Source organism: Mercenaria mercenaria, chromosome 12 (assembly GCF_021730395.1).
Source record: "Mercenaria mercenaria strain notata chromosome 12, MADL_Memer_1, whole genome shotgun sequence".
In the NCBI taxonomy this organism is placed as follows: Eukaryota; Metazoa; Mollusca; class Bivalvia; order Venerida; family Veneridae; genus Mercenaria; species Mercenaria mercenaria.
Genome location: NC_069372.1, coordinates 17,389,722 through 17,404,402, shown reverse-complemented (window position 1 = coordinate 17,404,402; position 14,681 = coordinate 17,389,722). Strand labels below are relative to the sequence as shown.

Sequence of the window (14,681 nt, the reverse complement as noted above, 5' to 3'; positions counted from 1 at the left end):
TTACAAAGTACCTATATTCCAATTTTCACTTTTATATTTAAGATAGTTTTAATTCTATTAAATAAATTAAAATCATTTTTTTGTCGGAAATTAAGTCTAGAGGAGGATAATATTATTTCCAAAGTGACACATCGAGTTACGTCACTTTGGAATTAAATTTTAAATTACGTCAGTTTGGAAATATCTTTTTCAAAACAACGACTACACTAATTTTGACGTAACTTTATTCCAGAAACAATAAAACAGTGCACATAATTATATAAATGTTTTGATATTTAAAAAAAAAATAAAATTCAGAGATGAAACCTTTCTTAGTTAAATTTTGAATTGAATAATTCAATTAAATAATAGTATCCACTGAATGGGATTATTATTTTACTTAACATGATGCATTGATAAGTATTAAGTAGTTTTATTAAATATCCATCTCTCTGATATAATAGGGTTATTATAACAGTAGCTCGATCTGGGATGCAGTATTCGGCTCGAGTGGATTTTGCCAGATCGGATCTCACGAGGCGCGCAAGCGCCGAGTGTGATCCGACCTTGCAAAATCCACGAGAGCCGAATACAAAGTCCCAGATCTAGCTAGTGTTATAATAACCCTTTTATTATATACCTTTACCTTTTTGTTTGTTGTTTTGTTCTTGAACGAAATCTTCAATGTTTATCGATATTAAATGGAACTTAGTGAAGTTTTTGTGTGCGCTTTTTATAGTAATGTGTCGGGTCATGCATATTAATGAAAATAGTCCGGCAGCATACAATACGGAAGGTACAATACGGAATTTAAAAGGTACAATACGGAATTTTTGTCTGACTGTTCATATTCAGTTGTGAAATACAAGCCGATTTTTTACAGAATTTATATAGGTATATAATAAACTAAGATATTGGATGGTCAATAGAGAAAATATAAACACTTTGTATTGGAATTCAAAACAAAATTGTTCGAAGCACATAATTATTTATCTTAAAAAGTAATTGCCAAAAGTCTGAAACAAAACACGGAAACTTGTATAAAAAGTTAAAATATTAAGAGCATAATTACACTATTGATAATGTGTACCTAAAACCAGTCACCTTACCTGATACTTTAGTTCTAAAGCATAATCAAAAGCGCAAATTGATATTTTAATAGTATCATACAAGTTCTTCTTATTCATTGATTTCTAGATTCAAGTATGAATACTGCTTAAAGCACCCACTTTTAACTATCGAAAAAAATATAATGTCAATAAAAAAAACTGTTTGTCTGTCCAGTTAAAATGTTCATAGCGTGTACTTATCATAATAAGTCTCTTCAAGAAGTCAAACACAAACATATTAAACTTTTAAAAATGTTCAAAACACATATAAATTTACCTCACAATGTCTTTGCAAAAAGTCTAACACAAAACAGATTTAACTGGTACATGTAAAACAGACTAAACACTATTATTGTCTAGAATAATGTATGTTGATTATGATTGTGTACAATCAGAGTACATTGTGTACAATTTTTAAACTGTCACCTCCTTGAAAACACTGGATTTAAAGACTAACCAAAAGAGTTTTGCAAAATGTTAATCACAAACATACCAAACTGGTAACAACTAAAAGACACAAATTTTCAGAAAAAGTCTTAGCAACAAGTAAAACTCTAAACATTCTGTCACATTGGCTTTTAAAGCATATTTCAAAGCACAAAATGATGCTTTAATAGTAGCATTCCAGTACTTATTCATTAATAACTAGTTTCAATGTTTTGTAGAATTGTCTATCGACCTCTGGCATGTATTTGAGCATACAAGTTATGTCCTTCTTTTTGTCTTGAGAAATAATTGGAACTTTGTTTGATTGCGCTGGTCTTGGTAAGAATTCTGGTTGTTTGTTGGTTCGTGCTCGTGTTTGTCTAATTTCAATATGGACTGTTCTGAAGTCAGTCGCACTATACGAAAGTTTGTACCCAATGTGAAATGGCAAACACTTATCGTACTTCAAACACTTCACTTTGGTGAAAGGAATTTCGTTGAATTTTAATATACATTTCTGGTAATCCATGAAATTGTGCTTTTGCATTTGGATAATGCGTACTGAACTTCTACGTCGCATTGATTTCAGGTCTCTTATCAATGCGATGGGACTGTAAATCTCTGCATATCTTGTTATCCTCTCGATATTACTGTGGATATTATCAACTTCTTGTACACTCGAGTAGCCAGGACAGCCAAATTTTTGTACAATTGACTCAATATTATAGTCCTCCATATATCTCTTGAGTGCAAACGACATAACAGAGTTCTTGTTCTGAGGAACATATGCATCAGACCACAGTATGAATGGTATTTAGGTGGTCCAAGTACGTAAATTTGGATGCAGCAAACACTTTGTCGATTTCTGGTATTTTACATTTAAACACAGTACATGGCATGAACAGATCAACAATCCTCACAGAATGAGACAGAATATTTTCCAAATTGGTTTTATTCAATTCCAGTTGTTCAGGAAACTCGAAATGGCACCATAGTATTGAGTGCTTCTTTATCACATCGTTGAACTTATGACACACTCTATTTACAGACTGGAGAAGGTGTTGTAGGTCAATGTATATGAAAACATGCAGTATTAGTTCATCTGGAAGCACATCGAAATTCAGCCTGAAAAAACAAGACTGGTCTCACTAGGAAATATGATACAAAATGAGAAATATATATCAACATTCAATAAATATAATAAGAAATGTACACAGAATGATGCATCTGAAAAACCTGAGAGAAAATTATGTTCAAACAATTAAATGGGGACTCTTTATAACTGCTACAGGTAAAATTCAATGTACATCTAGAAACCTGCCTCCTCTCAAAACTTAACACTTGCTAAGAAGAAAAATTGGACATTCTGCCGAAGCCTGTAAGAAAAATTGAACATTCTGCCTAAGCCTGTAAGAAAAAATGGACATTCTGCCCATGCCTGGAAGAAATATTGGTCATTCTGCCGAAGCCTGGAAGAAAAACTGGACATTCTGCCGAAGCCTGGAAAAAAAAATTGAACATTCTGCCGAAGTCTGAAGATGACATTACAGACGCCATATACCTCCTTTTTCAGATACCTCACCATGATCCAGATATCTACTTTGTGGTCATATTGAAATGAATGAATGAATGAGTGAATGAATGAATATTTCTATTTTTAACACTTAAAACATAGATACCACAAAACAGATTAAGAAGTAAAGAATTCAGTAATATTTTTGTATCCGAAAATTGACATCCGAAATATTTTCAGTTTCTCTATACATGTAAACACATAATTTATATGCAAGTAGCGTTATTATACAGTACAAAATTGCAGATATGGTAGATTTATCTTGAAACAATGTATTAAAACTTACATATTTGTACAATACAACTAGCACGACTAGTTTTTCTAAAGCAAATCCACTTGATCCACTTGTTGTCACTGCACAGCCATTGCTCTAAATCCAAGATGGCGACCAAATAAAACAACGCGATTGGTTGATTTTTAACGTCATCCTGGAAATCAACTGAAAGCCAAAAACCCGACATGCGTCAGTATGGAACTGAAATTAAACACATTTATAGACGTTCTATAGGGACACTTATAGTCTCATCATCTAGAGCTCGACGAGCAGAAAAAAATGATACCAAACACTCCATATTTTCGAAAAATCGAGTTACGTCAGTCTGGAAATAAGGCGACGACATGGTACAAGGCCCCCTCTAACGGTTAAAGAGCGCCCGCCCAATAACACCAATAATAAGAGATGACCAACCGAGCGCGAGGTTGCAGATACGAGAAGGTCAACCTAGACAAGTGAGCTTTTATTTTGATACTGTCGTAGTATACAAGAATAAAATATTTTGTGGATCACTAAATATTGCTCACAACACGGACAAAAATTAAAATGAAATTAGAATTGACTTGAGCCAAACATTTTAATACAGAAGACTTTCTTTACTGTACCCCGAATAAAGATTACAATTTGTAAGCGCCATTTAAGTGACGACAATAAAATAATTCTAAATTGATGAAATCAGATCAATGCAAATAATGTATGTTTACTAATAAAATCAAGTTTATATACGCATACACGCCTTATTTCTTTCCTTTACTATATAACTAATACCAAACAAACAATTTAAACTGGTTTCAAAGATGGTGGTTAACTACTGTTCATACAACAATCAATATCCCAATAACACAATGCATCAATAGAACGCCTTCGAAATATATATAGGCAGAAATATCATAATTCTTTCCAAATTAGCATGTACTTAAGCAATCAATATGCCAAAAGAAACAAAAAATATACCAGACTATTTATGAACATATGCAGTAAGACAGAATACAGAATGGACAATTCATATGTAATATGACAAATATTTGTCATGTTATCTTAATCTTTACGCATTATTATTATTATAATTATTATTTTTTGTTTTAATTTCATCTAAAATCTACCCAGAAAGACAGGTTAATCGTATGCTGCGAGCCGGCTGCCCCAGCCCTAACTCTTTTTTTTTTTTTTTGATATTCTTATATAAGAGGGGGGAGGTAGGGAGAATCCGAGGCTCTGACCAGCGAAAAGGCTCTCTCCACCCCCTGCTTTCCGAGTATTTACTATCATCAATGTTTCCAGTAGATAAAATAAATGTGCCAAACAGAACAAAAACAACACGAAAAACTGGGTAATGTTCATGAGCTGTCATCGAATTATAAATCGATGTACAAAACGATGTCCTACAAAAATATTTCAATTATGTTTGTTTGTTTGTTTTTTTACAGAATAAATGACATTAAGACCATCTCCTCATATTTCTGCAAATACAATGCCAGAATTTGGCGAACCTGCATGCTATCGCTTTGTGTAGTAAACCCGCACTAATTCATGTTATCTTCGTGCTTAAATTCAAACCAAATTTAACAAAAAACAACAAACAAAGTACCAAAAAGAAAAAGATAGTAACATTCGGAATGTTTATAAATGAATACATGCAGTTAAAAATCAAGCCGGTTTCATTCAACCGTATTGTTCCATGATGATTAAAGGCACCAACAGAAGCATACTAGAAAAACTGAGTTTATACACACACACTGTAAAAAGTTTGTTCTCTAATAAACCATAGATTACAGAAGCGGTGTGACATGTTTGGTGCAGCAGTACATTTTGTGGCAGGGTTCAGCAGTATGATTCACCATTGTGACCCTGAAACAGATTAAACTTGACGGCAGAAATATGTTAAAAAAGCAACAAAGTAACTGTAATGGGAAGGGTGGGAGGGAATTTTTGTAAACGATCTGTCCTCTACGGATTTCCGATAAAGAATGTACTTGTCACTGCACTAAATTTGCCCATGAAAATCCCGTGTGATTAAAACTTGTCAGACTAGTATTTGAACTGATACGACTATAAATACAAATACAGGTGCGGATTAGCAGTGAGGCGTTATGTTAGACAAGACGATACCCACCAAAATTAAAACAATTTATTTCATAAGAGAACATAAATTTACTTAATTTATTGGTGGGTGCTAGGGTATTTATATATATATACAGTCAAACCCGGCTGCAGAATCTCCCTTGGGGACTGAAAAAAGGCCGGTATTTGTGAAAACATATATTTTCGCAAGACAGGTGACGTGTGACCACAGTAAGCAGGTTATAACTTTTGGAGGCTGTCTACAGTACGGGTCTGACTGCATAAGGGAGTTCATCGGTTCTAAGACAAAGGTGAATGTACCAAGTAATATAGCAAAAACAAAACAAAATTATGTGGGATAAGGCCGTGACTTTATTGTAAATTTTCAAATGAAAATTATGGCATATTGTAAATATATAGCATGGTATGTATGAAAATGATGAGAAAATATGAAGGACAAAGCTCCAGCTAAAATGCCTGGAAGCGCGAAGGTGCAGAAAACTATGAAAATAAGCGCAGAACATACCAGACCTAATGGGAAATTGTAGGTTCTAGTACTTCGCATTAATGAGAAACGTGACAAAGATGCTCTCACCGATCTCTATGATATAAGATGATAACTATAGATTTCAACGAATGTAATGCATTTTAGATTTTAGTACTAATAAGATTTACAATATGCCATACCGAAATGCACATTACGTGTATTGAGGGCCACTCAACATTTTATGAAAATAAAATTCGCCAAAACGCGGTATACAGTGAATACACGTTTACTCAATAGGTACAGCAGGTCATTGACAAACAGTTAAAGTCTAGAGCTAGAAATTACCTTTTGCTATGTACCTTAATTTTTTAAGATGTATCAAAATCTATGAAACTCGCTGCATATTTTACATATTGTATATCTTTAAATGTTACAATGTCATTCAGGTACATGTGCATATTATCCAATAGTTCGATTACTATAAGCTAGGGTCATCATGAAACCTTTTGCTGAGGTTTCAGTCAAAATGTATTATCTATTTATTTTGAACGAACATCAGACGAACGGACGGACGGACGGGCGGACGAATAGGAAACCAATAGCCATAATACTTTCAATTAGAAGAGTCTTACTGCCACTGACTTGTTACGTCATAAACATAATATGCTTGGACAGTTTCCTGTGACGTCTTCTTTGCATTCATATAATTGAAATTATTATTCATATCATTATTGTTATTATAATTATTATTATCATTATTAACATTATTCTCATAATTGATTCAATTCTGTTTAACACCTATGTTCGATATTTCTTGATTATTTCGTTTTCCATATCCATGCATTTTCATAACTTATTCTTTTACATGCAGGCAGTTAAGTAATACATGCAACGGACCTAGATAAATCGGATCTAATAAAATTAACCAGGTACAGCAGTTACCTTTCAACACAAGATGCCCCAATAGCTGCCGATCCCGACCATGCCACGCCGCTCCTATAGCTAAACTGTTTAGAGACATTAGGAGAATAGCCGGTTGACGACATTAGTTTTCTGCAGCCCCTTATACCAGAGACTGACCGTGTTAATACTGGTGTTACAGTTGCTAACGTAATGGATTATCCGCATCAAATCGTACAGGCTAGATCTGCGTCTAAAAATAATGTGTATGCATTTCATTAGCGTGTAACAAAATTGATAACCCAAATCCATATTTTAGTTATTAAGAAATACATTTAAAGCTGAATATTGTTCAAAATATAACAATAATCTGTATTAATTTATATAAGTCCTTGTATATGATAATCTTTTGCAGAACGGAACCATGCAAAGTATTAGCAGATCCGGTTCGATTAACTTGGTTCAAGGGAAATCACTCGTGGCACTCCCAAGTATAGTGTGGCTTATTCCATTTAGCTCAGAATGTTTGTGTTTTTATTTCTATAGCACCGTTCTCCATAAGTTTCGTTGTTTTGCTGGATTTTATTCTTATGTAAAATACTCTCAGAAACAGTAACCAGACTTAAGTATGAAAAGCACATCTTACCTTACTTCGAACATGTCAGCATTATATTGTTTAACAGTTCTGAAAGAGTTTTGTAATTTCATTACAATGACTTAATATGACGCTTTCGTGCTTTAAGAAATATTTCTACGACTTAGAATTGTGACAGGATGTTATTAATTTTCATAAGCATCACTTACCATTTACTGCTATACATTACAACTGTTGAGATCTAGGTTACCCTAGTGATGTATAAAATGCAAATATATCTTACATTTCTTTCGATATCTAACAAACAGCAGCTAACCAATATGTTACATTATGAAAACATCCAATATACACGTATCTTTCTTATCAGCTGTTAATGTTTCATGCCATGGTACGAACCCAACAGGAACGCTCTCTTGCCAGTATAGCTAATCAAGTTAATATAGCCAATTTCGTTCCTGGACACGTAAAAAGCGTAAGCTTACATTACCTTATTACATACCAATTTTCCTATGTGCAGTCTCTACGAACACTTTAACCATCTGACTGAAATACTATTGAAAACGGCAAGGAACCAATTGATTGTATGTCGCTCCTTTATCATCGGATTTGTTAAGCTGTAACTAGACTATGCAGCATGTTTTTTATCATTTGAAAAAAGATATTTAAAGTGTAATTTTGACAATTGGTAAGAAACAACCAAATGTATATTTCTATTTGATTTAATGACATAATAGTTTGTAATTTTTAATCTTTTTTTTTAAATTATATTAGGTTACAAAGCAAAATTCTTTGATTAATCCTAGCGATACTAAATCATGTTACAAAATATTTCTGCAACAATGTACGTTAGAAATGCATAAACCTCAATACACCTCGGGTGAAACCAGTACATGCATATTGTACATATGATTAAAGTCCATAAATAATAATGACCGAGAATAATGTACAGGAACTAACGTACTGCATTTTTGCACATGTACATGCAAAAAAAAGAGAAAAAAACACTCGACCACACCCATGTTTTACCTGTGAGTGTTTGTCAGCTCACTATGTCTGTTAATTTTATTTATTTATTTTATTTTTTATTTTTTTTATAACTAAAATTCCCTTCAGACTTGTTCAGTCAGTGATTGAATAAAACCAAATAACCAGTATCTTGCTGATTGTACGATGGACACTTGTCTCCATTACTTTCCAGAGGACATATTCAAATGCCGTATAAACAGGAAGTTCAGCAATCAAAATTATAAGCGCAGACATCTAAAGAAAATATATAATGTATACTCATCTCAATTGTGAATTCTCAAAACAGTAGCGCTGCAGTTTTCCGTCGTAATCTTCTTTAAATTTTTGTAAACGATCTGTCCTCTACGGATTTCCGATAAAGAATGTACTTGTCACTGCACTAAATTTGCCCATGAAAATCCCGTGTGATTAAAACTTGTCAGACTAGTATTTGAACTGATACGACTATAAATACAAATACAGGTGCGGATTAGCAGTGAGGCGTTATGTTAGACAAGACGATACCCACCAAAATTAAAACAATTTATTTCATAAGAGAACATAAATTTACATATTTCAAACGTAGTAACTCTGTCAAAAACATCTTGTACTTGTTCCAGACAATTTAATATTGTAGCATTATAAAAGCAGTTCCTATATCTGCAATGTTAGTTTTGGTTCGAATGGATTTTGCCAGGCCCAGATCTCACAAGTAGCTTGCGCTTAGTGTGTTCTGGTATGGCAAAATCCACGATAGCCGAATGCCTCATTCCAATTAAAGGCACTGCTTCAAGTTACCCTTTTATTGTATGCACTCACCTATTTGCATGTTCAAAACTGACTATAATTTTTTTCAAGCTTTCGGTAAAACATACGTTCAGGGCTAAGGCCTTTGAGCTCTTGGCAAATAGATAGGTCTCAATGTTACGTAAAAATACGAAGGTCAATAATGTTTTTAGTCATCTCACCTGTGTGATATTTCTACTGAGAATTATATACGTAACAAACACAATTCCAATCATAATAATTCACTTAAGAAGAAGCATTAAATCGCTTTCCACAAAATGAAAATTCACCTGACACCAAGAAAAATAAAGGCAAAGAAATGTACTTGTTTATTTTCATATTATTTAAATCGGTTAATATACAATATTTTGTATCGATTAGTAAATATTCGCCACTGTTTCTCTTTTATCTAATAGCAATAACGGAAAATGAAAGTAATGAAACACTGAAAAGATGACATAGCAATGTAGCATAAACCAAATAATGACTGACAGTAATGCCTTTATACTAAACGTTTTTGGCATGTTCAGATAAAATGCTTCTTTGGGGGAACATAACTATGTGAGAAAAAAATCAAGAGCATAGTGCCTGAACATAATATGAACAAATTACATGAAGATTATTACAAGTCGAACTTTTTGTTTCCATTTCCCGTGATTACATTATGCTTGTGTTTTATTTCAACGCTCTGAATAACAGACGCATATTTATTGAAGAAAAAAAAAAAAAAAAAAAAAAAACAAGGAAGACTTGTATATGGTTTAAGAGGTTCAGCCGTAAAGATTTTTTGTGATGTGAAAAAGAATTAATTCATAAATAGATATCTACATTAGAAAGAGATGCTTTCTGTAATTTGGCCGTTGTCAATTTTCTAAAGTAAGGGACTTGAATACTTTTGTCAGATAGTATATTTTGATATTTCAATAATTATTAAATGTTTTATGAGTAAGGAGTTTTGTTGATTAGCATATACTGTATAATGTAAAATATTGCTGTGTGGCGACCGTAAAAAGTCGCAACGACTTCATATCAGTGTTGTTATATTTTCTTGTCCTTCGGGATCACTGATTTCAACTTATTTAGATTTGAAGATTAAATTCTGCATAAGCCGGTGCTAGGGGACATGGGCAGTGTTGCATTTTCTATTACTGCTCATGAACAGACTCAGTCAAACCGAGTGTGCAAGTTTCACTGTTTGCCTTGTTCTTGGTGCTTCCGAGGGATCTACTTTCCAGATTTTATTTATCGAATAATGAATCCTGCGTGCAAAAGAGCCTAAACAGTTGTACTAATCTGTAGAAACTTTCGGCATGCTGAACAGTGAGATGTTGAGTAATGGCATTAATTTGTCCGTACCATGATTTAAAATAGTTAAATATTTTAGTAGCTTTTTAGTACCCGGATAAAATCTTGTGTGCTTGCATATTTCAACAAGAACCTTTTTGTGTAAGGAATGTCATTTTTACAATGCATCTCCGTAATATAAAACAATGTTGTAATATTTCCGCTAACAAGAGATACAGGTGTGTATGTTGAATGATAGTCAGAAGCATACCGCCTTTAAATTAACAGTGGTATTTGCATATGCAACACAGTTGACCATTTCTTGCATAAATGAAGGTATATTTTTCGACAAACTAAGATATTAGGATGTAAAATGTTTGGTAGCACATTTTATTTGAATGATAATTCTTGCATGAAAAACCCGTAATTCACAAAAAAGAATACATTTGCACTTTTATAGTGATATCGCGTGTTCGTAATACAAGCTTTTAAACAAACAAACAGATATTAGGATGAACTGTCTGTGATGTGTTTCCTTTATGTTCTCTTAATGAACATTTAATTATCTCCAAAAGGCCGTGTCCTAAAGCAAATGTTCTTAACAAATTGATTTTACGTTGATATGGTCTCGTTAAAAAAAAAACCAGACACCTCGCATAAACGACGTAACTGTTAACGTCGTCTTAAAATTTCCTAATTACATTGTTGTTGTTTTTCTTCAATTATTTGTATTAATGACCAATTAATATAATCTTAGTAGGTTCTGTTAATAAATATTAGAAACTATTTAACAAACCTTTATAATCGTTGGTAATCTGAATTCAGTTAATTTAAGAATATTCACTGAAAGAAATGTTGTTAAATTGTGTGTCCTAAGAAAATTTTAGAGGAAGTACGAATTATATATGTAACATAGAATCGATTATGTTTTACTCATACTAACAGTTATTATATAAATTCAACCTTTTTTTTGTATTCAAGCTAAGTTAATTAATATTCGTTGTATACATTTTGTATTAACAACATGCATATTTAATAACATATTACTTTTGCCCCCTTTAGTTTGTACTGTATGATACATGTAGTTTGTTGATGAAAAAAATGAAATTCCGTATCATCGTTATTTTTTTTTAGTGTTTTTCTTGAGTAGTGCCTATTTTTTCAGTTTAAAATAACATATGACAATCTCAGGTTCCGTTTACCAAGCAATGGTGGTAAAAAGATTTTTTTTTACAAATACAAATCTGAAAAAATGGATTGATTGAATTCTTGTCAAACGGTGCTGCTATTTGTGTTGACAAACAATAAGAAATATTATAAATTCGTGTACAAAGAAACCCGCGTGAGTATTTACATTCCTTTTATGGCAAAAGCATTCAACATATTCTGTCAGGGAAAAATGCCATTTTACGAGATGTTTCAGCTTGTTTCAAATAAGATACAAACATACATATAGAGCTATGTTCAAGAATCAATATTTTATTAACAAATGTTCGCATTGAGATCTTTTACATTAAAACATCTTTCGTCAAAATTAAACCAAGATGGCAAAATTGTATCATATGGCTGCGTAATTCATCTATTTTTTTCATTGATGGTTAAAAGGTTTTAAAGTTATCTGAATCTTTATAGTGCGCTTCCCTTCATGACTTTTCATAAACCATAGGCTGTTGGAGCTGCTTCACAGAGCCTCCGAAATCAAATTTTCGAAAGCCATGAGCTAAACTTTTCTAGTTTTAGTTTATACATAATTTATTTTAGGACGATTATGAAGGAAGTTCTACAACTTATATCAATCAATCTCGACACCGTGTTTTTGATGGAATCAATCGCCACAAGAAAATGAGAGAAGAGGCCAGTTTCCCTTTTAATGCTGAACGCCAAGCAAGAGAGTTACTGGTACCATTTTTCACGTCTTTGGTACGATGGCTGTTTATTTGTATGGGTAGAACAATGCTTCAACGGGCTCTATACTTTTTATTATGATGGGCATATTACTTCAGTAAACTATTATGCAAGTTAATTGCAACTTTGGAACTCCCGTCTCTGGCAATTTTTGCGGCATACAAGGGGATTAAATTAATGTTCATAATAAAGTATGTAACCATTTGTTTTGGGAGTTTGGAGTAGGGTTTCATTTCATTAAATTACTAGTTTTCCTAAAAAATGAATAATTATATTAGTATATATAAAAATATATTTATATAAGAGTATTTATTTCATAAGAACAAACATATCAATATTTTACTTGTGATTCTAGTGATATTAAATCAAAATTCTAAAAGTTGCATACCAGACACACATATTAGTTTTGTAAAGACCTTCCTGAAACAGGAGACGCTTATGATCAGTTAAAAATACGGCTTTAATTCCTGTCATTATGCGTGATTATGCAACATATGGAACGATAGATAAAAGCACGTGACTAAGAGAATAGAAAATATATCTAATAGATATGAAAGAGTGATGCGTCTGGTAGGCTTAAAAAGTTAATAAATATAAGAATGGAAATGGAACCTTTCCTGAATTACAAAGTTAGGACTTGCAGACACATTAATGGGGTTAAAAATGAAGACAGCGATACAGTAAATCAGAAACTCTTTGTCAGAGAAGCTGTGTGTTTATAATTGACTTTAAAAATCATACAATAGAAAATAGTTTATTGCTTCCTTCATATATCAAAGAAGGTTTATACCATTGTGTAGAACCTTGCTGCAAACGTTAATGAAAATTGTTGTTTATTCTGGAGACAAGAAAATAGCTTGTAGGGGCGATGAAGCATATTTATTATTTTTTTGAAATGAAGATGAAGTTAATCTATAATATAATCGGTCATAATTTTATACCAATTGAATTCATTTAAATCACGTTGTGAAAAGAAAACAAAGTCGTTGCCTTCTAACTATTTTTTCAGCTACAATATTTGTCATGATATTATTTACTGAATAAATATACTTATCGCAAGAACAAAATGGACTATTTTTTCTTGTGTTCAGGAATAAATAAAGTCAAAATCTGTTAAGAAGGCAGTGGTTATCGTTTCATCAGCATTGTAAAATTGTCCAAGAATATCTATGTAATCTGTTCCTTAAGTAATCAGATATATTGTTTTAAAAAAAAGACATACGTCATGGGATTAAACCTAACATGAAATTCCTTTTAAGTAGAAAATAATTAATATAAACTGTAAGTAGGCGGTCTTTTATAATACGGATTTCCACTTAAATTTAATATTAATTAAACCAAAATTAAAAGCTTTTGAAAAGGAATCTTGAAATGTTGCTGTTATACATACTACAATGTATTAAATATACTGACATTGACTAGAATGTATGTTACCTTTATAAATAAGCGACTGAAGTAGAAGTCGTTCGAAATAAACTTTAATAACACAATTTTGAACGATCCTAAGCAAATTTATATCGATTTTAAAAAAACTATTTCAGTGCACTCTATTCACCTTTATAAAGTCAGAAAGCAATCTTACATTCATTGAAACGACTTTTGGTATCATATAAGTCTGTGATGTTATCATCAACAATTCTAAACCACTGCTGAATGTTTCGTTCTTACCTGACGCAACGTGCTTAGAACTTCAATATTTTTCCAAGAATTTCAGTAGAGATTTTTAACTGTTTGGTTGTATCTGCTTATGTATATAATATTGATACCTATATTGTTATTCTGACAACTGTACCTGTATATATTTTGTCTATTATATATTTTATTTTTTAATCTGTTATATATCTAAGCTATTATTCATGTGAATGCTCTTCAGCTATGGAGGAAATAGTCATGATAATAATAATTAAGTATAATTGTTCGAGAAAGTCTATCCAATTAGAGATGATGATATGATCTTTAAGTAATCGGAGGAGATTAAGTGTGAGTAAGACATACCGTCATTGAAATAAACATGAAACTTCATTAAAAAGAAAATAATCATATAAACTGTGACAAGACGGTCGTTTGAATAAGCGTAGTACTTTACAATGTATTGTTAAATGAATTAAAACAAGCTTCGGAAATTTTGCTGTAATGTGTTAAATATTGCTAATTACTTTTTAGTAGCTTATTTACCAATTCTGACATTTTACACTCATTTATAAATAACGTTGAATTCGCAATATACCTGGCCTTATATAGGGTTAATAAACCTTATTTTGTGCAAATATCAACGGGAATATCTACATTACCAGAGG

At 32.1% G+C, this 14,681-nt stretch overlaps 1 long non-coding RNA gene across 1 annotated transcript; it reads right to left on the bottom strand.

Annotated features, from left to right (window-relative positions):
• Positions 1-206: 206 nt before the first annotated feature.
• Positions 207-3,708, bottom strand: LOC128547245 (uncharacterized). The gene is made up of 2 exons (XR_008366405.1): positions 3,374-3,708; positions 207-2,639 (listed from the first exon to the last, which is right to left on the bottom strand). It is a non-coding gene; the product is annotated as an uncharacterized LOC128547245 (long non-coding RNA).
• Between the last annotated feature and the right edge of the window lie 10,973 nt (positions 3,709-14,681).